Genomic DNA, 25602 nt, shown 5'->3' with positions numbered 1-25602 from the left:
ATAAGAGAGAGTAATCAAAGAACGAGGGATTCCCTTTACATCAGATGCTCTCATATTCCAGAGTCGGAAGAAAACTGAATGTAAGGCCTACAATATCGAAAGTTCATAAAACTGATCAACAGTAACATTACAGTACATTGACCATTGTTGTGATGTGATTTGTCTCATGCCTGAATACTGGCGGAAAGTAGCTGAAGAGTTAGATAACTTTTCACATTCTATATGACTGACCCATCAACGACGGGTATTACAGCTAGTTTTTAATAAAGATGAAAAATGTTCAATTCTGTAATATTTTGCCAGTGCGCTAACCGGGTGCTTTTACTGGCCCAACGACTGCACTGTTTGAAGACACCACTAAAGCCATAATTTGACGAAACGTTGAATCAACTTGGCTTGAAATGTAGAAATCTCTTCGGTGAAACTACTGACAGTGCTCAAGCATTTGAGGAAAATAATAAGGATTCGTTTACTTATTCAAAGCTTGAGCAGCTAAAGTAGGAAACATTCCTGCAGTGCAATATCACTGCTTAATACTGCAAGAAAACTTTTGGGTTAAATCCCTGAATTTAGGCAGTGCTCTGCGGGCCCTTACAAAATAAGTGAATTCGTTCACAAAGTTTGCACTTTAGAGAATTTCAGAATTTCGTAAACAGTCAACATTTCGTGCATTTTCCAGTCCTACAGAAATGTAATAATCAAAATTCGCAAAGGTTCGCAGAAATTATATCAGAATTAAGGAACGAATTCCAAGTTATATTTCAGGACTACAAGGAGAATGACGTAAGATTCGATCTCTGTTCTTCTCCTGCTAATGGCGGATATGGAAGATACTGATTTTCACACCTAAGGAGCCTTAAAAGACTTGCAAATTACACTACTAATTAAACCTTACATACCGGTAGTATTAGTCTTAAGAATAAAATGAAACCGGCCTTCTTAGTATTGTATCACACAAGCCATTGCCTCTAATTTTTAACTTGCAACCCAAACTTTAAATAGGGGTAAGGTCAAGTTATGAGTATGACAAACTGATTACTTTAGAGCACTAGTTATATCAAGATGAACATTTTAGTACAGAATAGGCTGGAGCAGAAAATTGCTTCAAACCATGATCTAAACACAACGCACAAATGCTAATCCTTTTGTAGGGAATCAAAAGAATGCTCATACACTTGCTTATTTCTTATTTCTATTTGATTGAATTATAAATGTAAAAAGCAAAGGCATAGAAATAATGTTCTCAAAATATTGTGCCATTCTGTTATACACATGGCATATAACAACATTAATTTTGCTTAATCAACTTAAGTTTCTCTTGATAGAAAAAGGTTTTGTACACACTCTGCGGTCTGTGTGGTCGTGACACTTCAACGTAAGAAGGGGATAGCATTTTCTTTGACCATATGAATGTGTAACAATGGACCACTTCCTGCATGATCAACGTACACGTCACGATCAGTTTCTTAGATTATTCTTTGCATTCAGACCTCGTTAGTTATAAGTACCCCAAAGCAAACAAATGGACTTCGAAATTGAACAGGATCCAGTTGCACTTTTTGTTAGCTGATCCAGTGGTCCATGACAATTCCAAGGCTCCCCAAGCCACATGCAAAACACTGACTACGTGACGCCGTGGCTTTCACTGACCCGGGTTCGTTCCCCAGCCTCGTTAGGCCAACGGCCTGGCGGTGTTCTGCAAACGAACTGCTATCAGTGCCTTTCAAAAAGATAGTGAACCATTTCAAGCAGTCGGTAAATCATTCCACATTGGTTCTAAGAGCTGCTGCCTGAGGCAAACTATCAAGTCACGATGTGCAAGTTAGTTTACTCAGAGATATCATAGACAAGTATTCTATTGTACGCTACATGGTCACGAACTGAACCAATTACTGAGACAACAAAGTGTGTTAAGAACCTGGCTTCATAAAGGATAGCAGGAAATAGACATGACAATATTGAAATTGAACACACAAAATAAAGGACTGTTGTTCCGGAGGTCAAGTACTTGATTCTCGGAGTTGAGAGATAAAAGTCCTAACAAGTAAAGCACATTAGCAACCAAGGAAACAAAACCTGTATATGATGTGGAAAGGAAAAATCAGCTCTCTTATCGCTTAAGTAAAGCAAGGACAGCTGAAAATCAAGGACTAGTTTCTAAATATCAATTTTTTGTCCATACTGATTAATTATTTCATTCTGGTGGTGGTGATTATTGTTTTAAGAGGAAGTGCAATTAGGTAACCATACTCTATATAACACTAATCAGAGAAAAAAGGTGGAAGGGATCCGACACTTCGATAAATGAAGATATCGGCCAAAGAAAGACAAAGGCCACGAAGGGCGTGAAAATGAAAGACTCCCTAGGCTTCCATACGTAATACCGTCGGGGTCGAAAAGAACAATAATTGGCCAGGTGAGATCGGATAGGATAGACGAAAGTGAGGAGCCTGGCAAAAGTAAGTAGAAGCAATGCCAGGACTAAGTTGAGGGCCCCGTGGTCGCCAACCAACGTTCCCAGTTAAGAGCCCCTGGGGTCCCTTTTAGTCGTCCCTTACGACAGGAGGGGATACAGTGAATGTTATTATACCGTCCCCACCGACAGGGGGAATTATTTCCTACCCAATACCTAAAACTAGGATGTTTCATTCTGAATCCCAGAAACAGAGAAACAGTGCTCGAAGATGATAGTGAAAACAGCGAAAAGGAGATATCAGGAAATACTTCAAGGAAGAAGCATGGAGCATTATGGAGAAGAAATAATGCTAAGAAGCAAAGAGAAGCAGGAAAATCTTACATTAACAGTGAAGGTTAAGAAGCCTGTGTTAAATACTCCTGTGTAGGTAAGCTGCTTTGTAAACCTAATTGTCGTTTAAACTGTGACAAACGATTCATAGATCATTTTTAATGAATATTATAAATAAGATGTAAATGGGGAAAATGTGCATTTGTTTGAGATCATGGAACCTGTTGAGGTTAAACAAGTCAGTGTATTTTCTCAAAAACATCGTCGAAGTCATACAGATACTATCTGACAGTTAATGGTGAACAAAGGCAGATCTGTAAAGATGCAATTTTAACTGCAGACGACTAGGTAGGAACAAAATAGATTTAATGAGAGACCAAAAATCCAAAGGAGTTTCTGTACCTAAAGCTGATAGCAGAGGTAGGCATCATAGTAGACCAAATGCCAAACGTAAAAGGGATATAATGATTGTTTGTGAGCATATACAACCTTTCCCAAGTGAAATTTCTCATTATTCAAGAAGCAAAAATCCCCATCGTTAGGTATCTGGGTCCTTCACTATCGGTAAATAAAATGTATGATTTTTATGTAAGTGACTGCCAGAAAAAGTATGTGAAACCAATATCCATTAACATATAAAGACAAATCTTGATACACGATTTTAATCTAGGGTTTGGCTTTACTCGCACTGATACATGCAAGATATGTGATGGCGGGGACAGCAATGAAGACCATGTTCAGAAATACAAGGCTGCCTTCAGTGCCCAAAAAGTTGACAGAGAAACAGGAAGAAAAGAAAAGGAAACATTGTGTAGGTATGAGCTTTGATTTGCAGAAAACTTTATCGCTTCCAAAGCTTTCCACAAATACTGTTTTCTATTTGGGACAAATTTGGTTGTACAACCTAGGAATACATGTTATTGCTAACATTGAACCAAAAGGCATGTTTTATTTTTCACGGGTAGACAGAAGATGAAGGTCATAGAGGTTCATTAGAAGTCTGTAGTTGTATACTAGCTTTCCTAGAAAATATTAGCTCCATCTACAACTCTAAGAATATTATAGCTTGGAGTGATTCAGCCGCTGGTCAAAATAAGAATGTTCAGGTTGTATGTCTATGGCAATATGCCGTACAGAAAGGGAAAATAGAAACTATTCAACACAAATTTCCGCAGATGGGACATACATTCACGGATTCTGATCGGGATTTTACAGTGATAGAAAAGGAGGTAAGAAAGAGGGAAACATTTACAGTGTTGATGAATACTCAACATTAATGACACAGGCACGGAAAAATAAGCCTTTTACAGTAACACGAATGAAAGATAAGTTCCTTAATGTACGTGTTCTATCAAATGTGCTAGGTCTCATTGACAGAAAGAAAAGTACAACAGGACAAAAAGTGTCTTTGAGAGATGTCAGATGGATGATAGTGGAAGAGTTTGGAACTGTAAAATACAGGTACTCAGTCAATGAACGGGCGGCTGAATAGACCACTGTGGATCTAAAAAAAAAATATTACAGAAATTCCAATTCACAAGTCACACCAGATAAAATAGTTCTGCAAAACTTTGACAATGCACGTAAAATTGCTGCTCCTAAGTATGATGATGTACAAAAGCAACTGCCATTTATTCCGGAACTAGCTGATGTACCCGTGCTTCGCTACGGGATTCTCAGAAAGACTGACTTTGTGGTTTTCCTAACTGAAATAAACATAGGTCATTACAAAAACGTAAGTATGAATGTAGCGATTAAAAACAATGCTATAATATAAAATACTCGATCAAATGGAAAGCCTCATGTTTTTTATCACTTGTAACGAACAGTGCTGCGGTTAGATTGCGGTGCCAATCTAATAGTTCAAAGTTCCAGAGCTGGAATGACCAGGCCGCAGATTGCCATGAACACTCATCTGCCATTATTCAGCTAAATATGCGCACTGTTCATTTCAATCAATGCCTCAGAGTAGGGATTGAATAGCCCGAATGGTATGATGATCCAGTGTGTTACGTACCAGTAGTATCAGAAAATTTATAAACCAGGGGAATGGCATGCTAAAGAAGAAAGTTATCTAACTCCCCAGCTACTTCCCATCAATATTCAGGCAGGCTGTTACACTCTGTACGACTGGGTGAGTTGACCGTGTGGTTAGCGGTGCACAGCTGTGAGCTTGCATCCGAGAGATAGTTGATTCGAACCCCATTATCGGCAGCGCTGAATATGGTATTCCGTGGTTTCCTACTTTCACACCAGTCATATGCTGAGCCTGTACCCATCGTCGCCATAAAACCTATCTATGTCGGTGCGACGTAAATCAAATAAAAAATACTCTGTACGCAGCAGTAATCCTATCTACCGGAGATGAGGGGCAACAGAAAACACAAAGCACATCACGACAAACAATGTTCAATGTAATGTTATTGTTGATCAATGTTATGAGCTTTCTACTGTATATTGTAGGCCTACACATTTATTGTGACTCTGTGATTTGTAAAATATTTTATACCGTAAACTGTAGTTTCTTATTCTCCGACTTTACATACCGATTTTCATTAAATACTGTTTACCCATTTTCTCGTTACTCGGCGCTGATATGGACTTAGTAACAAAAATCCAAATTCATGAATATCTTTGTGATCATAGCCAGTACGGTAACAATGTATAAGACATGAATAATAGGAAATTTAATACTACATAACCTTAGTTATGTAGCATTCATCGATTACACCTCTAATAAGAACTATTTGAAAATTACATTTTAGGCCTTCTCCTAAACTACCATTTCACTCAGCGTGAATAAAATAATTTACAGCCTAGACTATAGCGACTTATTTCCTGACTTTTCATACCGAGTTTCATCAAGACAGGACTACTAATAAGTAATAACAATATTTGAGAATTAAATTTTAGGCCTTCCCCTAAACTACCATTTTTCTCAGCGTGAATACAATTATTGAGAGCCTAGATTATAGGAATTTATTTCCCAACTTTGCATACCCATTTTCATTAAAATACGACCACTAATAACATAAATAGTTGAGAATTAAATTTTAGGCCTTCCCCTAAACTACCATTTCACTCAGCGTGACTAAAATGATTTATAGCCTAGATTGTATAGGCTCATCCCTCGACTTCACATACCGATTTTCATTAGACCACTAATAACATAAATAGTTGAGAATTCAATTTTAGGCCTTCCCCTAAACTACCATTTCACTCAGCTTGAGTAAAATGATTTATAGCCTAGATTGTAGAGGCTCAGCCCCCGACTGCACATACCGATTTTTATTAAATTATCTTCAACCGTTTTCTCGTGATGCGTGTACATACATACAGATAGATAGACAGACAGACAGACAGACAGAAATTACGGAAAAGTAAAAAGTGCATTTTCTTGTTACTATGGACATAATCGATACAGAAATACCATTATTTTCAAATTCTGAGCAATGTACAGACAAACCTCTTGTTTTATATATATAGATGTCACAGAGGCTTTTGCAACAACTTAAAAAGAGAAAGCTGTTAAATACAGTAGAATGCCTCACTTATACTTTCTAAAGGGCCACAGAGAGGGAGTAGTTTAAGCTGTGTTAAGAGTTAGTATTTTAAACTGGTAGATTGTGCATGTGAAATTATTACTGTTTTAATAAACAAATTATGACACATAACCCTTTCTTCTTTTATACAATTAGATGTTGTACCATTCTCTCCACCCTGCAAGAAGGTGTTAACTAAATTGTTTTGGGCATATTGCTTGAAAAATTAATTAATTATGGTAGTAGAACATTATCGCTCACATTATAAAAAACAACAAAACATACTCACATTTACATAAAAGTTCCAAAACTATAAATTTATCTTAAAATATTTCAAAAGTAATATTAACATGAGTTAACACCTTCTTGCACCAAGGTCTTCAATTATTGTCGTCTTCAAGGCTAGAGGTTAATAGCGTACACCGAAACAAAACTATATGTTAACCGCCATTCGGTGATGAGAAATAGAGAAGTGGCGTCTGACACAGTACCGCTAGACAATTAATTAATGTGTTGACACTTCATTCCACTCACTCCCTTCCCTCCCCTATGCGTGCCATCATCATGAACTGTTTTGATTCCTTACCTTAAAGGATAAGGCTTCCTCACAACATCACACATATCTCGCGAGAGATCCTCAAAGCCCACTGCGGGGGACACACGCACAGGCTTTTCATCTCTAAATTGGAATATACTTACGTCCACGCATCCCTTCGTCTTTTTCTGCGGCCGGGTGGCCATCATCTATAGTTGCTACCCAGCCGACCCCCCAAAAATATAGGTTGACACCTCGTTGGCTGTCGCCATGTACACCTGCGCCATCCTAGACATTGCTCCAGCCATCTCCGAAGATGATATCTGCACCGCCATCCGCTCCGCAGCCTTCTGCATACATGACGCCTACCGGCTATTGGACGGCACGAGTTCATTGCCATCTCCACTGATTCTTCTCTACATACCAACGTTGGACGAGCAGGAGCGCCTCATCGACGCCGGCGTATCCGTTAATAACCGTTTCTACCCCGTGGAATCTACTCCTCCATCCATACTTGCCCAACTCTCCGCCGACCCCACCACTCTCCCCGTCGTCCAAATGCCGCCTAACATAACCTCGCACCAACCCACATCGACTTCCTCTTCCCTTTCCCCTATAACAACTATCACCACCACGACTTCTACCACGACGCCTTTGTCCTCCTGTCATATACCGGCTACATTGTCACGACTTGCCTCCCATCGCCCATTATGACCTCCTGCCTTCCACTTTCTACATTTTCTACAACGGTAAACCCCCTCCCTTCTCCTAACAACCCCTTGGCATCCACCGACTCAAAGCCGCCATCACCTCAATCGTCGCTTCAAGACAACGTCACAGCAGCACCACCGTCATCATTGCCCATGCAGCAATCCACATCTCATCATGGTCTCCCCAGCTGTGTGATCCGTGGACTCGACCCTTCCATCTCCAGCCAGGACATCCTACAAGAACTTCACGCCGCCGGAATCCCCGCCTGTCGTGCGTTTCGCATTCAGACCAGTTCAGGACCAACATATATGGTACGTCTCCTCCTCCCGACAGTCGCCGACGTCCAGCGCCTCATTGCCACCGGAGCCCCCATCTATGGTCATCGATATAGAGTGGAGCCTTCTCGTTCACCACCAGCGCGCTCTCAAACCCCTCGTCGCCCCCGGCCGACCTCTCCTCCCGTTCCACCTCCTCAACCCGTTAGTCCACCCCTCCTCCAACTAATTTCTTCTTTTCGCCACCACCGTGCCCCCTGACCTTTTCCGACTCTTACTCACTTCTCTTGTAACCTTCTCATCGGTATTTAATCTCATTGCTCTTCAAATCCCTCATCACCCCCTTGCTTAAAACTTCTCTTCCTTCAGTTCCATCACGTCTCTCTTAAGTCATATATTAAACCTTCCACATGCAGCTCACTTTTCCTCACTTCAAATTCCCATTTACCAACTTCCCTCGCTCCTTCCCAACCAGACGAAACTCCTGGCCAGGGTGAAGGCGTAACCTTCAAGGTGACCCGCCCCTCCCCTTCAGGGAGGGGAATGAAAACTTAAAAAATTAGGGGGGAATTCGGCCCACATACACGGCAATGCCCTCTCTCTGGCTACAGTCACACTCGATGTGGGACTCGCTTTGCGTGCCCTCCTCGAAGGCTCACAAGGGTTGATGAAAAGGTGGGACCGCCGACCTTATAAGATCATTTGTCCCATGATGAAGGGGTGATTGTTGCTTGGTTCAAGAGGTTTAAATAACGTCGATATTTATTATTACAGTTTTTGTTTTGAATTTGAAAGTCATTAGATAAATAATGGGGTGTTGTTGGCCATCTGTTGCTCTAATTCCAATATTTCACTAGGACGCGTGTTGTTGATGTGGTGTCTATAGTCCAGTTGTCGTGCACTTGAAGGTTCTGGTGTATAAACCTCTAGCCCTGGTCATCATTGTTATTTTAAGGTTTATAACATTGAGGTCGTCGTCTCGCTTAATTTCAAAGGGCTACCGAGTTTGAGCTGAGATATGCTTTCTACATTTATGCTCATTATTCGGCTGCAAGAGATCGACTGCTCAGCATAGAAGATTAGACACTCCCCTCCGGTTGGGAATTCGAATTCCAGTGCAGTCGATAGGAATATAAGAACGACCGTCAAAGAATCACTTTGCAGATCCTTAAGTGCCCATTTACGAAACCATTCCGTATGATTTTTAAATGCATTTCATGTGACAGGCAAAACAAAGGTTCAATAGGTAATCTAATTTATTTCAAAAAAGTTCAAGAGCTTTCTAAATGGAAAACACTCTTCCGAGTACAAATAAAGCTATAGGAAAAAATACATGAAAAACGACAGCTATTATTTTGTAGAGAAACAAGGCATCAAGTGAGAGAGGTATTTCCAAGGGCTTTCGTTATACGGAGACGGCATTGCCTTTGCATTACTTTAAGGGGCGGTCGAAACGTTTCCTTTTGACGGCCGTACAGTCCTCAATCGGATGCCAATGAGGCACTCATACCACCGACGTACCAGGTTGAAGATTCCCGTGTGATAAAACATCGTGTCCTGCTGCGTGAAGAAGTCCGTATCCACCTGCTGCGGATCCTCGTCGGACAGGAAGCGTCGGCCCTTGAAGACCTTTTTGAGGGGACTGAAGGCGTGGTAATCGTGCGGGGAGAAATCAGGACTATAGGCCTCATCCACCGCCCACTTGTTCCCCGTAATGGATGAGGCTGGCCTCCCAGATCGACCGGCGTCTTGTGTCGAAACGAGGAGTGGAACAGTTTAACAGGGGTAGTGTTTGATCCTTTTCCAAAATCTGTACAGATATTCAAGAAGAGAATAAACAACAACAGAGATAATAAATTAAATGTTAGAGGGCATTCGACCAGTGCAGGATATTGTAAATAATAAATGTGTGTGATTAAATTAATTCCATGCCCTGGTCTAAGGAGTTTGGACAGCCCAAGTAGGGGACTGCCTGTAGGGGTGAAGTACAGTGGGGACTTCGAGGGCCCTGGGACCGCTACGGTAGCTGTGAAGGCCCTTCAGGAACTCTGAAAAGTGGTGGCAAAAGGGGCTCTGGTTAAGACGCAGCAGGTCGTTATGCTACTTAGGTTCCAAAATGGGTAAAATATAAATATGTAAATAAATTCAATGTTAATTTTAATCTTATACCAGTTGTATAGTATTATTAGAAGTAATTTCACATACCGTACTGTATATGAGTTGACTATGTTTGTAAGATATTATAAGTAGAATTTTGTAAACAATATAAATTTATTAAGGATGATGTGTGTGTTTAATAGAAAAAATTATTAGCGTAAATTGTATTCTAGGAAAATTTTCTTCGTCTCCTGTTAATTTAAAATTTAGTGCTTGACAATAATGTATTTTAGTGTACCATTTGCCACCGAGATAGACACCTCATTTGCAAATAAAGAGATTTTGATTTGATTTGATTTGATTTGACACGCACGGAACTTGGTGCACCATTCCACAACAGTGGTTTTCGACAGACATACTGCCCCATACACAGTCTTCATTCTCCGATGGATGTCCACCGGTGTTTGTGCTTCGACAGCCAAGAACAGAATAACAGCACATTGGTCCTGTTTGGACGCATTTGGTAATAACGTCGCCATAGTTCACGTGGTCGCATTTAACGCACGCACCTCGGCACGACACGACTGCTACGCTAATCCCCTTCCCTACATGTCCGTGCTTATATACCTGCATCGGAGTCGCACTTCGTTGCGTGCCCACTGCAGCAATGCACTCAAACGGAAACTTTTTGATCACGCCTTATACAATACAGATGAACTGGAACATAAAGGGTAAGAGAAGCAAAGGAAGACCTTGGGGACAACAATTAAACTTGTTCATTTATTATTAATAACAATTTTATCTATTTTAAATTTGTATTTTGTATCAATTAGAGCCTCCATGGTTCAGGCGGCAGCGGCCGGCCTCTAATCACCATTTAATGCACTCCACGCCATGGCGGAAGTTGGATGTTGTCATAGTTTGTTGGATGTATTCCTGATGGAATTCCTGGTTTTTCCCTCCGTCGGACATCCGGGGTGGATTCTTCAGCGACGCAAAAGATGAATTTATCACTAAAGCACGCCTAAACCAGAAGTGAAATATTTAGTCTACTCAATTGCACTTTCATTCGTGATAATCAGTTATGTTTTTGAACTGTTAAGCTGGATAATATTTTTCGCTTCATAATTTAAAAACAGAGGTAACTTACTACTGCGTAGCTAAATTTGGAGATCTTATAGACACATAAATTATTTAAGAAGTGTATAAGATAGGCTAATATTGTGCCTTTTTACAGTCTTCAACACTCTAATCTTTTAAAGAATTAGCCCACTGAAACCTCTCAACTGATATTGTGGTCGTGATCTTGCCTTTCCTTCTTTGTCTTCTTGTCTTTATACCTGCATGGCATAGTCGTTTTCTGACTGTTGCAGGAGATATTTGTACCCCGCACTATTCCATTCCCATTGCTGGTTGCTTTGCAGGGTTAATGAGTTTCCTTTTGGATCTTGCTGTTAGCTCTGGCCGCCTGCCACATTTTCCTATGTGAATTTGCTGGTATACGCGACCACCATCATCACTTTTCTTGATATTACTCACGGCTTTCTGATATATATAGTATCTTGCAGCTATGTGCTGTTGTGTAACTACCCTCTTCCAGTACGGTCCTAGAAATGCCAATTTTTCTTAGAGGTCATCTTCTTCGTCATAAATTTAAAATGTTGTTAGCCTCGAGTAATCAAAGTTCAAAACACAAAACCTGCTAAAGAAATATTATTAACTATTGCAAAAGTGTGCAACATACCGATATATCATCATACTATACATATGTCAACTCAAAATCTATTAAAGAAAACTATTTAAAATAGTTTTTTATGTTGGGTCCACCTTGTCAATACACCTTTAATGATTGAAAATTATTTATTCAAATAAAGGATTTGACTTCACTGATGAAGGGAATACATATTGTTCCTGAAACATGTATGATGGAGTAAATAATTTTCAATACCGTAATTAAAAGTGTATTGACAAGGTGGACCTAACATAAACTATTTGAAATAGTTTTATTTTATAGATTTAGACAAGTCAACACAGGATTAAATAAAATACCTATTATGGTTAAGTTTATTAACAGTACGTCAACTCAAAACAAAAATGGATCAGATCTCTTCACAAACTTTAGGTAAGCAACACCGTATAACGCGTGGGTTCAACGGATGAAAGTAAATAGTTGCAATACACAATCAGTATTGCCACCATTTCTCTCCAATATTGTCATAATAAATAATACATTTATTGCATGGCATCCCTGAAGACATATCAGGAGTCATGAATAATTTATCAATAAACAGATTGTCCTTAAAACTTACTCGTGAGACGAAACATGGGAATTCAGTGTTTTACCTGATGACTTGCACACCTATGTACACCGTGAGAGCTCATTTATTCCCTATCACGGAATTAAGTGAGTCCGGAGTTTGGGTCTCGTAGTTATCTGATTGCATTCGGGAAATAGTGGGTTAGAACCCCAGCCCTCAATTACACACCATGCAAATGCTGGGACTGTACCTTAATTGAGGTTACGGTCGCTTCCTTCCCACCCCTAGCCCTTTCCTATGTGATCGTCACAATAAGATCTATCTGTGTCCGTGCGACGTAAAGCAATTGTAAAAAAGACTACATGTGACAAGGCATCTAGTTTACGAAGATAATGACCTCCTCTACGGATCGATTCAGTTCATTTGAAATTCAAACAATTGTTCATTGCATGTTTATGCATGAACTACTTATTTAAATACGTAACGGGACAAACAGTAGCAGAACACGACGAACAGTTATTAATAATGACTTAATTGTTCACTAAACAGGAAATTATACCTCAAACATTATATCGTGGACGAACTTCAACTGCAGGTCAGTGAGTTAGTCTATAGGAGCTTGAGCATGTTGCATGTTACACAATAAAAACTATGTAAACATATTTAAGTATAAGTGGTCTGGGTTACTGTAGTCACGACCTAGTTCGTGAACCATAGGCAATGGCTGAGTAGCCTAGTAAGTGGTCCTGCGAGTCGGGATACCAGTTGCTATGGAATGGGAGTGGGCATCTCGGACATATTCTGAGTCATAGCCCTCCCTGTGCTCAGGCAGCTAGGATTATACAATCCACCGTGGTCCCTAGCCCGTTAGAAGAGAGATCCTCACTGGGACTATGTGTAAGTAAGGCTAGAATCCTGTTTCAGCGGGACTATGTGTAAGTAAGGGTAGCATCCTGTTTCACCGGGACTATGTGTAAGTAAGGGTACCATCCTGTTTCACTGGGACTATGTGTAAGTAAGGGTAGCATCCTGTTTCACCGGGACTATGTGAAGTAAGGGTAGCATCCTGTTTCACCGGGACTATGTGTAAGTAAGGGTAGCATCCTGTTTCACCAGGGCTATTGTAAGGGTAGCATCCTGTTTCACTGGGACTATGTGTAAGTAAGGGTAGCATCCTGTTTCACTGGGACTATGTGTAAGTAAGGGTAGCATCCTGTTTCACTGGAACTATGTGTAAGTAAGGGTAGCATCCTGTTTCACTGGGACTATGTGTAAGTAAGGGTAGCATTCTGTTTCACCGGGGCTATGTGTAAGGGTAGCATCCTGTTTCACTGGGACTATGTGTAAGTAAGGGTAGCATCCTGTTTCACCGGGTCTATGTGTAAGGGTAGCATCCTGTTTAACTGGGACTATACTTGTGTAAGTAGGGGTAGGATCCTGTTTCACAGAATTTTCACCGAGCACTCTTGGAACGTTTTCACGTTACCCATGGGAGTAACGGAGTCCCACTCCAATTTGAAAGGCGGCGGACTTCTGGAAACAACTTGATGAAAGAAATGGAATTCGATGGGGAGCTATCAATATTAATGGGGACTGTGGGTGAAAGAAACTAGAACTGTCCGAGTCAGGAAAGAGGGAAGATATGATATTCGGATAAGGAGAGATAACGAGGAAGAGACAGGAGATTAAAGTGTACTTGACGGGTGTCAGAAAGGAAAGGACGGAGTATGGGGTAGGACTGTTCATCAATAATACTACTGCACGCAACACAGTTTCCGTAAAGCTCGTGAATGAGCGAATGATGTGGGTAGATTTAACAGTTGGAGGAATTAGTACGACAATGATCTCAGTGTATTCACCATGTGAGGGTACAGATGAGAATGAAGTAGACAAGTTTTGTGAAACACTGAGTGATATCGTAGTCAAGGTCGACAGAAAGGATAGGGTAGCGCTAATGGGCTATTTCAATGCGAGAATTGGAAATAGAACTGAAGGATATCACACGGTGGTGGATCAATGTGGGGAAGATATGGAAGGTAATAGGAATGGGAAGCGGTTGTTGGACTTCTGTGCTAGTATGGGATTAGCAGTTAAGAATACATTCTTCAGGCATGAGGCTATTCACCGCTACATATGGGAGGGTAGGGGCACCAGATCCATGACAGACTGTATCTTAACCGACTTTCAATTAAGGAAGTCTGTTAAGAATGCGCGGGTTTTCCGGGAATTTTTCGATGATATGAACCACTATCTGATCTGCAGTGAACTATCTCTAGGCCTAGGATTCCAAACCCCAAAACCGATGGCGCAACAGCTCCAAAGGGCCATGGCCTACCAAGTGACTGCTGCTCAGCCCGAAGGCCTGTAGATTATGAGGTGTCGCGTGGTCAGCACAACGAATCCTCTCGACCTATGATTCTTGACTTTCTACACCTAGGCCTAGGATCGAGAAAGTGAAATCTGCCTGTAGACGAATAAGGGTAGAAAATCTCCAGGGCGAGGAAATCAGACAGAAGTACTGTATATAGACATGATTAGTGAAAAGTTCCTAGCAATGGAGAGTAAGCAGGTTCAAGGTATAGAAGGAGAATGAATGGCATACAGGTATACTGTAGTAAAGGCAGCAAGGGAATACCTAGCAATATCTGTGTGTAAATTTGGGAAAAGGCGAAATTCTTGGTGGAATAATAAAATGAGGGCAGCTCATAAAAGTAAAAACAAAAACAAATAATGCATATAAGAAATGGCTCCAAACAAGGACTGACGCAGACAATGAATTTTACGTAGATGAAAGAAACAGAGTGAAACAAATAGTTATTGAATCCAAGAAGAAGTTTTGGGAAGATTTTGATAATAACCTGGAAAGGCTAGGTCAAGCAGCAGGGAAACCAGGGAAACCTTTTTGGACAGCAAAACGGACTCGTAGAAAGGGAGGGGGGAAAAGAAAATGATCAGTGTTTTAGGTAAATCAGGTGAACTCATGATAGATCTCAGGAAATCACTGAAAAGGTGGAAGGAATATTTTGAAAATCTTCTCAAAGTAAAAGGAAATCTCTCTGGTGACATCGTGAACAACCGAGTTCATGGGGAGGAGGAAAATAATGTTGGTGAAATTTCACTTGAGGAAGTGGAAAGGATGGTAAGTAAATTCCACTTAAAGCATCATGAATAGATTAAATTAGACCTGAAAAGGTGAAATATAGTAAGAAGGCAGGGATGAAATGGCTTCATAGAATAACAAGATTAGCTGATTGGACAAAAGCAGTAATTGCACCTATCTATAAGCAAGGGAACTGGAAGTGTTGCAACAACTTTCGAGGCATCTCATTAATCAGTATACCAGGCAAGTGGTTCACTGGGATTTTGGAAGGGAGGTGCTTCAGTGGTTGAGACGAAGTTGGATGAAAACCAGTGTTGTTTCAGACCGCAGAGGGACTGTCAAGATCAGATTTTTAGAATGCTTCAGCTAATTGAAAAATGGTACGAGAGAAATAGACAGTTACGTTTATGTTTCGTAGATCTAGAGAAAGCATTTGATAGGGTACCGAGGGAAAAGATGTTTGTCAGTCAGGGAGACTATGGGATTAAGTGTAGATTATTAAAATCAATCAAAGGCATTTATATGGACAATTGGGCTGCAGTGAGTATTTATGACAGAATGAGTTCATGGTTCAAGGCTACTTACAGGGTTTAGACAAGGCTGTTATCTTTCACCCTTGTTGTTCGTAGGTCACATGGATCATCTGTGGCAGAGAGAGAGTTTCAGTTAGGTGAAAATATAATAAGCGTTTTGGCCTATGCTGACGACTTGATCTTAATGGCAGATTGTGCCGAAAGCTTGCAGTCTAATATCTTGGAACTTGAAAGTAAGTGCAATGAGTATGGTATTAGAATTATCCTTTCCAAGAGACTAAATTGATGTGAGTAGGTAAGAAATCCAAGAGAATCGAATGTCAAGTTGGGAGTACAAAGCTGGAACAGGTGGATCATTTTAAGTATTTGCGATGTGTATTCTCCCAGGATGGTAATATAGTAAGCGAAATTAAATCAAGGTGCAGCGATCAACAGTATTCTGTAAGAAGGAAGTCAGTTCGCGGACGAAACTATCTTTACACCGGTCTGTTTTCAGACCAACCTTGCTTTACGGGAGTGAAAGAAGGGTGGATTCATAAGTTAGAAGTAACAGACATGAGAGTAGCAAGGATAATCGCTGGTACGAACAGGTGGGAACAATGGCAGGAGGGTACTCGGAATGAGAAGTCAAAGGCTAAGTTAGGAATGAGCTTGATTGATGAGGCTGTACGCATGAGTCGGCTTCGATGTTGGGATCATGTGAGACGAGTGGAGGAGGATAGGTTACCCAGGAAAATAATGGACTCTGTTATGGAGGGTAAGAGATGTAAACGACGATGGTTAGACTCGTTTTCAATGATTTAAAGGTAAAAGGTATAGAAATAAGCGAGGCCACAGAGCTATCGTAGCTACAAATAGAGGATTGTAGCGGAGTTTAGTAAAATCACAGACTTGCGTCAGACATTCTGAATTAATGTGGATTAAAGCCGTGCAATGTGCGTGTCTGAGCTCATTCCATTTCCAATACTACTACTCAGCTCGTTTGGCTAGAGAGCGAGCCTGCTGTTACTAGTTCGAACAGTCTGGGCAGACTCCAACCACACTGATTGCTGCTCAGTCGAAATGTGCGATATTTAAACAGTGAGCAGTGTGAGTCAACCTAAACTCGATAACAGGCTCTGTATACCATTCACTTGGTGGGTGATCAAACTGCGACTTGTTGCCATGTTTCTGCTTCGCGCTTATATGGTACGAGTGTTATATGCAGTGGAAGTACAAGAAAGATGTGCGGAGAACCAATGCTTGCGCGAGTTTCCGAGGTGCTCGATCTGTCCATACTCATTTCTGCTCATTGTGATCAGAGAATATGGACAGTTTGGTAGACTCGTAAAGTTGAGCACCTTTTCGAGTTTGGTCCTTCCAGACACTCATTGAACAGAATCCTCGAGCAGCAAGCTCTGAACGAATCTTATATTGAGCGACACTCGTTTGTTGTAAATGAGCTTGCTTGAGCCAGTCTACGGGCCTGCGCACAGCTCTAATGTGGGGGTGTTGGAGAATGTTCAAGATTTCATGGGTAGACCATGTCACCATGTCGTGCTGGCAAATCACGAGAAGTTTTGACCTTCGCAATATGCGGGAGAACAGCCTATTTAGGACACATCTTCTGAAATGGTCTGCTACATCTGATTATAGGAGTCAAGACAGAATGGAGACGTGGATATGGAAACAGAAAATAGGAAGAAAAGAAACCCCATGACGGTCGCCAACCATCTCTGAGGAGGAGAAAAAAGGAAGAAGGAAAATATATTTTGAAATGTTTTATGATACTGCCGGAATTACGTGTTTATCGGACGAACTTTTATTAATAAAACTTTATCTTTTGCAACTTAGTGAAATCAAAACAAACCAAAAATATGGTGTCAAGTTTTCCTTTGCAAAAATGAAATTATTATAAATCTTTCAATGAATGAAACTCACATTGTATTGTCTTGGAAAGGTGTTGCAAAACAACTGATGAACCCAGTGTTACACTGGGGCAAAACGCTGGTAATTTCACGATTGGAAAAAGCCTAAAATGCTTAAATGTTTTTGAAACTCAAATTGTTAACGATTAATTTATTTACATCTGTAGAACTGTTATCGAGAGACATTGTATAGAATGTGGAGTCGACAAGTGTAGGATTCAGTGTATCGAAAAAGGGAAATTAACTCAGGTCCTATGAAACTTCTTCTTCTTTATATGTTTACCCTCCAGGGTCGGTTTTTCCCTCGGACTCAGCTCTACCGCCTCAAGGGCAGTGTCCTAGAGCTTCAGAGTCTGGGTCGGGGATACAACTGGGGAGGATTACCAGTACCCCGCCCAGGCAGCCTCACCTGCTATGCTGAACAGGGGCCTCGGTGGGGAATGGGAAGATTGGAAGGGATAGACAAGGAAGAGGGAAGGAAGCGGCCGTGGCCTTAAGTGGGTACCATCCCGGCATTTGCCTGGAGGAGAAGTGGGAAACCACGAAAAACCAATTCGAGGGTGGCTGAGGTGGGAATCGAATCCACCTCTACTCATTTGACCTCCCGAGGCTGAGTGGACCCCGTTCCAGCCCTCGTACCACTTTTCAAATTTCGTGGCAGAGCCGGGATTAGAACCCGGGCATCCGGGGTTGGCAGCTAATCACACTAACCACTACACTACAGAGGCGGACATATGAAAATATCAGGAATAAATTAAACAGTTCTCTAGAGTATGATGAGATAAGGCCTCTTTGATAAAATAGCCTTCTATATGTCTCTCAGTCATGGCCATCCATCAGTATTTCACATCACAGCCTGTACGGTTGCTAGCCATATTGCGTCACACATTTTGTATCTCTAATTTCAGATGACCCCCAGCCCAGAATAACACTAGGTATTCCTTTAATACCCAAATGAAAGTACACCGTTCATTGAGCTTCCCGGCCTGTGACGTAAACACAACGTTGCTGTCGCTGAAGCGCACACATTGATCGCTCGCCCGCTTCCCCGTTCACTTATATGCTGTGTACCTGCGGTACGAAAAACCTTGCGCGAGCAACTCTCTTCTAGATTCATTTTCACTCCATCGATAAAGTATGTTCGTAATCTGAGGTAAACTCATTCAGGTAACAATCATTCAATCGAGCAAGTAGCTGCGTGGTTTGGGTTACGTAGCTGGCAGCTTGCATTCGGGAGATAGTGGGTACGAACCCTGCTGTCCGCAGCCCTGAAGATGGTCTTCCCCGGTTTCTCATTTTTACACCAGGCAATTGCTGGGTCTGTACCTTAATTAAGGACACGGCTGCTTACTTCCCACTCCTAACCTTCTCCCACCGGTATCCCATCGTCACCATAAGACCAATCTGTCGGTGCGACGTAAAGCAAATTATATATATATTCTACATCAAGACCCACAAACATGCTTAATATGTAAGGACAGCTAAAATTAGGACAATCATTATTATTTTATAGTTGAGTTCCCTGTCGTGTTCATTATTATACTAATATCTATCTCGGCTCATAAACGTGTATAATTACCGCTATGGGCAGCTAATATTGGTGCAATAAGTATTTATTACAGCTGAACTTTTCATGGTATTTTAATTCATACCATTATCAGCCAGACATTTCGCGAATGCGCCTTGTCTATATAAATAAAGTTGTAGGGGGTCCGCTGTCTGTAACTTTTTTTGTTTTGCCAATTTTTCAGATATTTATCCGTTTTAGATCAACTCAAGACCGAATCGGTGGATTTTACTTTTCGCGTCTGTTTGTCTGTTCCACCATCACATCTAAACAGCTGGATAGATCTCAACCAAACTTCGTACCTAGAGTATACTCATCCCGGGGAAGGTTTCGATATGCATATCATTGTAAAATGTTTGAACAGACGGGGGGTTTATAGGAAAACCAGAACGGTTTTCCTCCATTTTCTCTTATACTATTGATTTTCTGTAAACTCCGTGGACCGTACCTGAAACATCTCTTCATTATAAACAATTTTCGTTATGTTCATAATTTACCTTACTCTTCACATATCGGAGAAATGTACTATTTTCTGCTCTGCATTGAGTGACCGACAGACCGACAACGAACCTACAGGTTACCATGGCAACGTCTCTGACTGCTTACCAGCAGGGAAGTAACGTGTTGCCATTTTCCTCATCATGCTTCTAAATTCGTGGTTGTTCCTTGGGTAGAAGGCAAGAGAGGCGTCAATCGGCCTATCTGCGGGATATTGGCGGAATATCGTTGGAGGTTATAACCACCCTCGAATAGATTAAGTAATAACACCATTAGTCATCTTCTTATCTGTTTACCTAAGAATAACTGCGCCTAAATTTCTCCTTTGTTACCGCTTTATTATATCCATAACTCACACCAGCATACTTTATTGAGGGACATTTGATTTTCCAATACATTCACTTGGCATTTACATATTTGTCGTTATCCGACTGTCCTCAGTTATAATCCATTTTATATTAATTTCAACTTTCTTAACTGTATTATTTTCTTCCTTAATTACTCCGTATGTACGCGAGTGCTAGAATCTACTGGGTATACTTCTACCAAACTTCATATTTAGAATCCACCTGTTCTTGGGTAGGTTTTAGGGCAAATATTGTTTCTAAATCCCTGAACTGACTGGGGGTTTATACGAAACCGAAACCGTGAATTTGCACTCCCACAATATATACACAACCAATCTTAATGGAAATCTACCTGCCTTAATGGAAATTAATTTCTAAACCTTTTTACTCATTGCATCATTTCGATACGAATAAGGGAGATATCATTAACAGACCGTTTTTCGGTACAAGTCCCATCGGACTTGACTCAAGAGCGGGTGCGTGTAAAGCGTATTTCTTACAACTTGAACACTTCTGAAGATATTCGAACCAAACTTTATATTTAGCATCCACCTGTCCAAAGGTAGGTTTTAAAAGTCAATAACATTTCATGTTCCCGGAATGGACTGGACGTTTATAGGGAACCGAAATGGTGATTTTACTCTTCCACGATATATACAGTACAAGACCAACCTCACTGGAAATCGACCAAACGTGATGGAATTCCATTTCTAAAACATTTTTTCATGTGCATTTTTTCGTCAGGAGGATTAATAAGGGAGATATCATGATTGGTCAGTTTTGCAGGTTAAGTCCAGCGGACATAGCGCAAAAGGTTTTGTACGTGGAGCAGATTCCTTATCTATCTATATAAATAAAATCGTAACGACTGTGTGCCTCTACATTGACTATTTTGGCGAAATTTTCGCACGGCTACCCGTTTAAGGGGTGATAATGACCATCTGCATATTTTTTTGGTTTAGTTTCCTGAAAGTCCTAATTTTTACCCTCCTCGACCAAAATCCAATTGCGGCATAATCTGGCAGACGAAAAAGAAATGGAAATTTGACAAAATTATACGTTTTGGCCTGTAACGGACGGAAAACTTCCAAGATCTTTAAATTTTTCACTTTTTATCCCCGAAGAATATCGAAATATGGAGGCAATTTTAATGATGGTGCAGACCTTCGGGAAGTTCTATCACATAACGGATTGCAAAACCTCCGTTCAATTTGGTCTTACGACTTTTTGTCGTATCTGTATCCCTTTTACGTTTGATTTTTCTCTATTAATTGATGTTAAGTAAATTTGGACTTTTCGCATGCATAATTCATACTTTCAATCACGTATAGGTAATATAGAATCATCAAATTCTTCATGAAAATTGGCCCACTCAGTAGCCATATGTGAGCCAAATGCTATGTATGTAGCTGTCACATAATTATCCAAAAAGTAATGTAATGTGAGATAATCTTACAAAAACTTTACCCTGTTCAACGTTTCTAACTCAATCTGACCCAAGAATAGATGAGATATCATAGGACCAGCCATTTAGGCCACTAAATCCGGCGTCTTATGGTACAATCCTTTGTCTATAAGACGAACGTTTAGCAGCAGTAAATCTGTAAATGAAGGTCTGCAATATTGTAAACACGCGTATACTTTCGTATGTCGATCTATATATATATTCACTGATGTCGATTTGTAGCGATCGAGAAAGGGTGTGTCTGCTTTTGTAATTACTCCCCACACCGACTTTGACTGGCAGTAGGAATGGGGTCCTTCTCCAACTCCTGTGTAACTGTCATTAGTAAGGAAGGCCTACCATTGTAATGAATAATTCACTTCTCGATTTGACTTGCAGAAGGCAAGGGAGCATACAGATTTGTTTAAAACTCCCCTGTAGGCCATGGTGCCCGCCATTATAAACAAATGTACCCATCTAAAATGTGACTGGCATTAGGCATAGTGGCCTGCTATTTTGATGGAAACTCACCAACTTGGTGTGACTGGCAGTAAGCTGGCTGGCAGTAGGAAAAGGGGCCTGACATTATAATGATAACTGCACAACTCAATTTCGACTGATAGTAGGGTAGTTGTCTGTCATTATAACAGAAACTCCTGAACGGTTATCTGTCTGGAAGTAGGAAAGGGGGCTGCCATTCTAACGAAAAATCCCCCAAATCGATTGTGACCGCGCAGTAGGCAATGGAGCCTGCAATTATAATGTAAACTTACCAACTCGATTGTGAATGACAGTAGGCAAGTAAGCCTGCCGTTATATCACAAATCCGCAACAAACCTTTACATTGGAAACAACGTATGGCGACCTCCTCATGCTGTTTCTCGGATAACGCTAAGAGACATGCAATTTTAAAACAATTTTATTTACTCCATGTACAATATTTACTTCGATATTCGAATACAATGTAGAATACCGTAGCGAAGCACGGGTACATTTGCTAGTAAGTAATAAGGTCTGCCACGGGTTTTCACCGTGTAGTGGGTGGCCTACAGCACGGTTAAAAAAAAAAAAAAAAAGTTGTCGAGTCAGTGTAAGATTTGGACCAAGCGCTCATACCGTTCTTCTGCAGAGACGACCGTATCCTTCAAGGCGTGTCCAAACGAAGTGACAGGCTTTCAACTCACTCAACAGGAATACGCCCAATCATCTTGCCGTCAAAGGCAAAGAAAATACATCACCAACAATTAAGAGGCTGATAGAAAATACTTCAAAATAAGAATAAGAATTCTAATTACAGTACAAGACATGATCTGTATTATTATTATTATTATTATTATTATTATTATTATTATTATTATTATTATTATTATTATTATTATTATTATTATTATTGGGATTGTTGGACATGAAAGGACGCATGAACTTCGCAGCTACAAAATAGCTCAAGAAAGCGGGTTTATATTGTGAAGGCACTCACCGAAACGAGCTTGTATGGTTATTTTAAGCTCCATTGCATGGTAGATGTGTTTGTTTACAACTGGAACGACAGAATATTGAGTGAAATATTGAAAAGTTTGCGGTGAAATAATCCTGTTGTGAGCAGCCATCTTGCCAAAGATCAAAATCACGCAGAAGGTACACTGCGGTAGATTAGACGATCGCTTTATAGTGTAAGCGCTCCCAGCCGCCTACTCACAACTTCATCTCCTTGACTCTAGACACGGCCAGCTAGACTCTTACATTGGCATGATGGCAGAAGCAGACATTCTGTGTGATACAGTGGAGCTCCCTGGTGTATCAAGGGAAAGTATTCACAATGGCCGAAATGGTAGGAGTATTGACCTAAATCTGATTGATGATATCAGTCGGCAGATAATGGATAATCAATACAAAGAAGAGGTGCATCTTGAGACAGCAAGATCACTGTTAAAGAACATAATGGCTATTCCTCTCAAAAATCTCAAAACGGAAATAAAGAATGGCCTCATGAAGCTGGAAGAAGCTTTAGAGGCTGGAGCAGCATACAGGATGTTGTGGAAGAAATCTGCAGAAGAACAAAAGCAGAGACCAATTACCATGGAGAATAAGGAATTGTCCAACACATCACTAGTGACAAATGACTCGGAAGAGGAAGATCAAGGAAAATGGGAGACGTTTCTGTCAAAGAAGAAAAGAAAGAAGAAGAGCGAGGATAGGAAGCACGAAGATATTCCAGTGAAACAGGCCAGTAATGATCCTGAAACTACAGTGCTTAGCGAAAGTGGGAAACGACCTCAATCTAAATCTAGGAGTCGTACAGAAGCCGTAATTATCAAACCGATGAACGGTAAGACTTTCGCTGATGTTTTGAAGGATATCAGGAACAGGGTGAAGCCTGAAGACAGTGGAACAGGCATTCGATCCATCCGTAAAACAAGAGCTGGAGCTGTCCTTATTAAATTCAACAAAACAACTAAGATTGAAAATAGGGAGGTATTCAGTAATTCTCTGAGAGATGCCCTCGGACGTGATGGCGATGTAAAGGCGTTAATCCCCCGAACTACATTGGAGATTCGAGACATGGATGGCGTCACTACCGCCGCAGACGTGGAGGAAGCTGTAAGACGAGATTCCGGAAATCCCCATGGAGAACTTAAAATATCGGTCTCGAAACCAAACAGCTGGGGACAGAAACTTGCCATCTTCGAAACCAAAGATGAGGACGCTCAGAAATTACTGGAAGCAGGAAGAATTAAGATAGGATGGCTATACTGCAGAGTAAGAGCTAGAACCATGTTACCTCGCTGCTTCCGATGCCTATCATATGGCCATCTAGCAAAAAACTGCACAGGTCCCGACAGAAGTAAGCTCTGTTTTAAGTGTGGAGAATCTGACCACAAGGCAGTAGACTGTAAAAAGAACAATCCACGATGTATGCTTTGTACAGACAAGGGTGTTAATGAAGCTAAACGAAATCACATTCCTGGATCGGGAGCATGTGCAATATTTCGTAAAGCTCTGGAGAAAGCAAAAAGTCACAGTAAATGATGCGAATACTTCAAGCAAACATGCACAGGAGTCAAACAGCTAACGATCTTATGACACAGCTGATTTACGAGATGGAAGTAGACATCGTTATTATTAGCGAACCATATCAAGAGAGGGACCATCCAGGGTGGTTTGTGGATAACCTTGGAACAGCTGCAATTTGGATACCAGATCTAGGAAAAGTCCCAGTAACACAGCATGGATGCGATGACGGTTTTGTTTGGGTACAGACTGGGGGAATCACTATTGTAAGCTGTTATTTTACGCCAAATGAATCTGTTTCCGATTTTCAGATGAAAATTGATGGTCTTGAGGATGTAATACGCAGAATGGAAAAAAAACTAGTGGTCGCTGGTGACGTAAATGCTCAAGCGTTGGAATGGGGCATGCCACAAACAGACTCCAGAGGACGTCGTATAATGGAGATGGCAGCCAGAACGGGTTTGGTGGTCAACAACATTGGAAATGTGCCAACATTCCGACGGCCAGGATGCCAGGGAACAATACCGGATGTAACCTTTTCATCAGAGGATATTACGCCTAAGATTTCTGAATGGCAAGTGATTGAGAACTATACGGGGAGCGATCACCAATATATCATCTTTCGACTTCTCCAAGAATCTCCTCAAGAAAGAAACATCTTGCGCAGACCAGCACGGTGGAACGTAGCCGGTATTGACAAGGAAACGTTCATTGATGTAATACGGAATGGAATGGAGAACATAACTGAAAAATGTTCTACTCGTAGAGGGAAAGAAGCAGCTGGTGTATGTGTTGAACTCACTATGCAGCTAATCCATCAAGCATGCAACGCCTCAATGCCCCGAAGGAGGCCGCGAAATAGCAAGCGCCCAGCGTACTGGTGGACCGAAGAGATTGCTGAACTGAGAAAGAATTGTCTGAGACTTCGACGCAGGGCTCAGAGGATGAGAGGCAGTCAAGAGAATACCTCAGTCACAGCGGAGTACAAGTCAGCGAAGAAGGAACTCCGTAATGCAATCAGAAAAAGTAAAGC

The sequence above is a fragment of the Anabrus simplex genome, chromosome 1 (genome assembly GCF_040414725.1).
Source record: "Anabrus simplex isolate iqAnaSimp1 chromosome 1, ASM4041472v1, whole genome shotgun sequence".
Taxonomy (NCBI): Eukaryota; Metazoa; Arthropoda; class Insecta; order Orthoptera; family Tettigoniidae; genus Anabrus; species Anabrus simplex.
The sequence above is the reverse complement of the archived record's forward strand: the minus strand, read 5'-3'. Positions refer to the sequence as shown.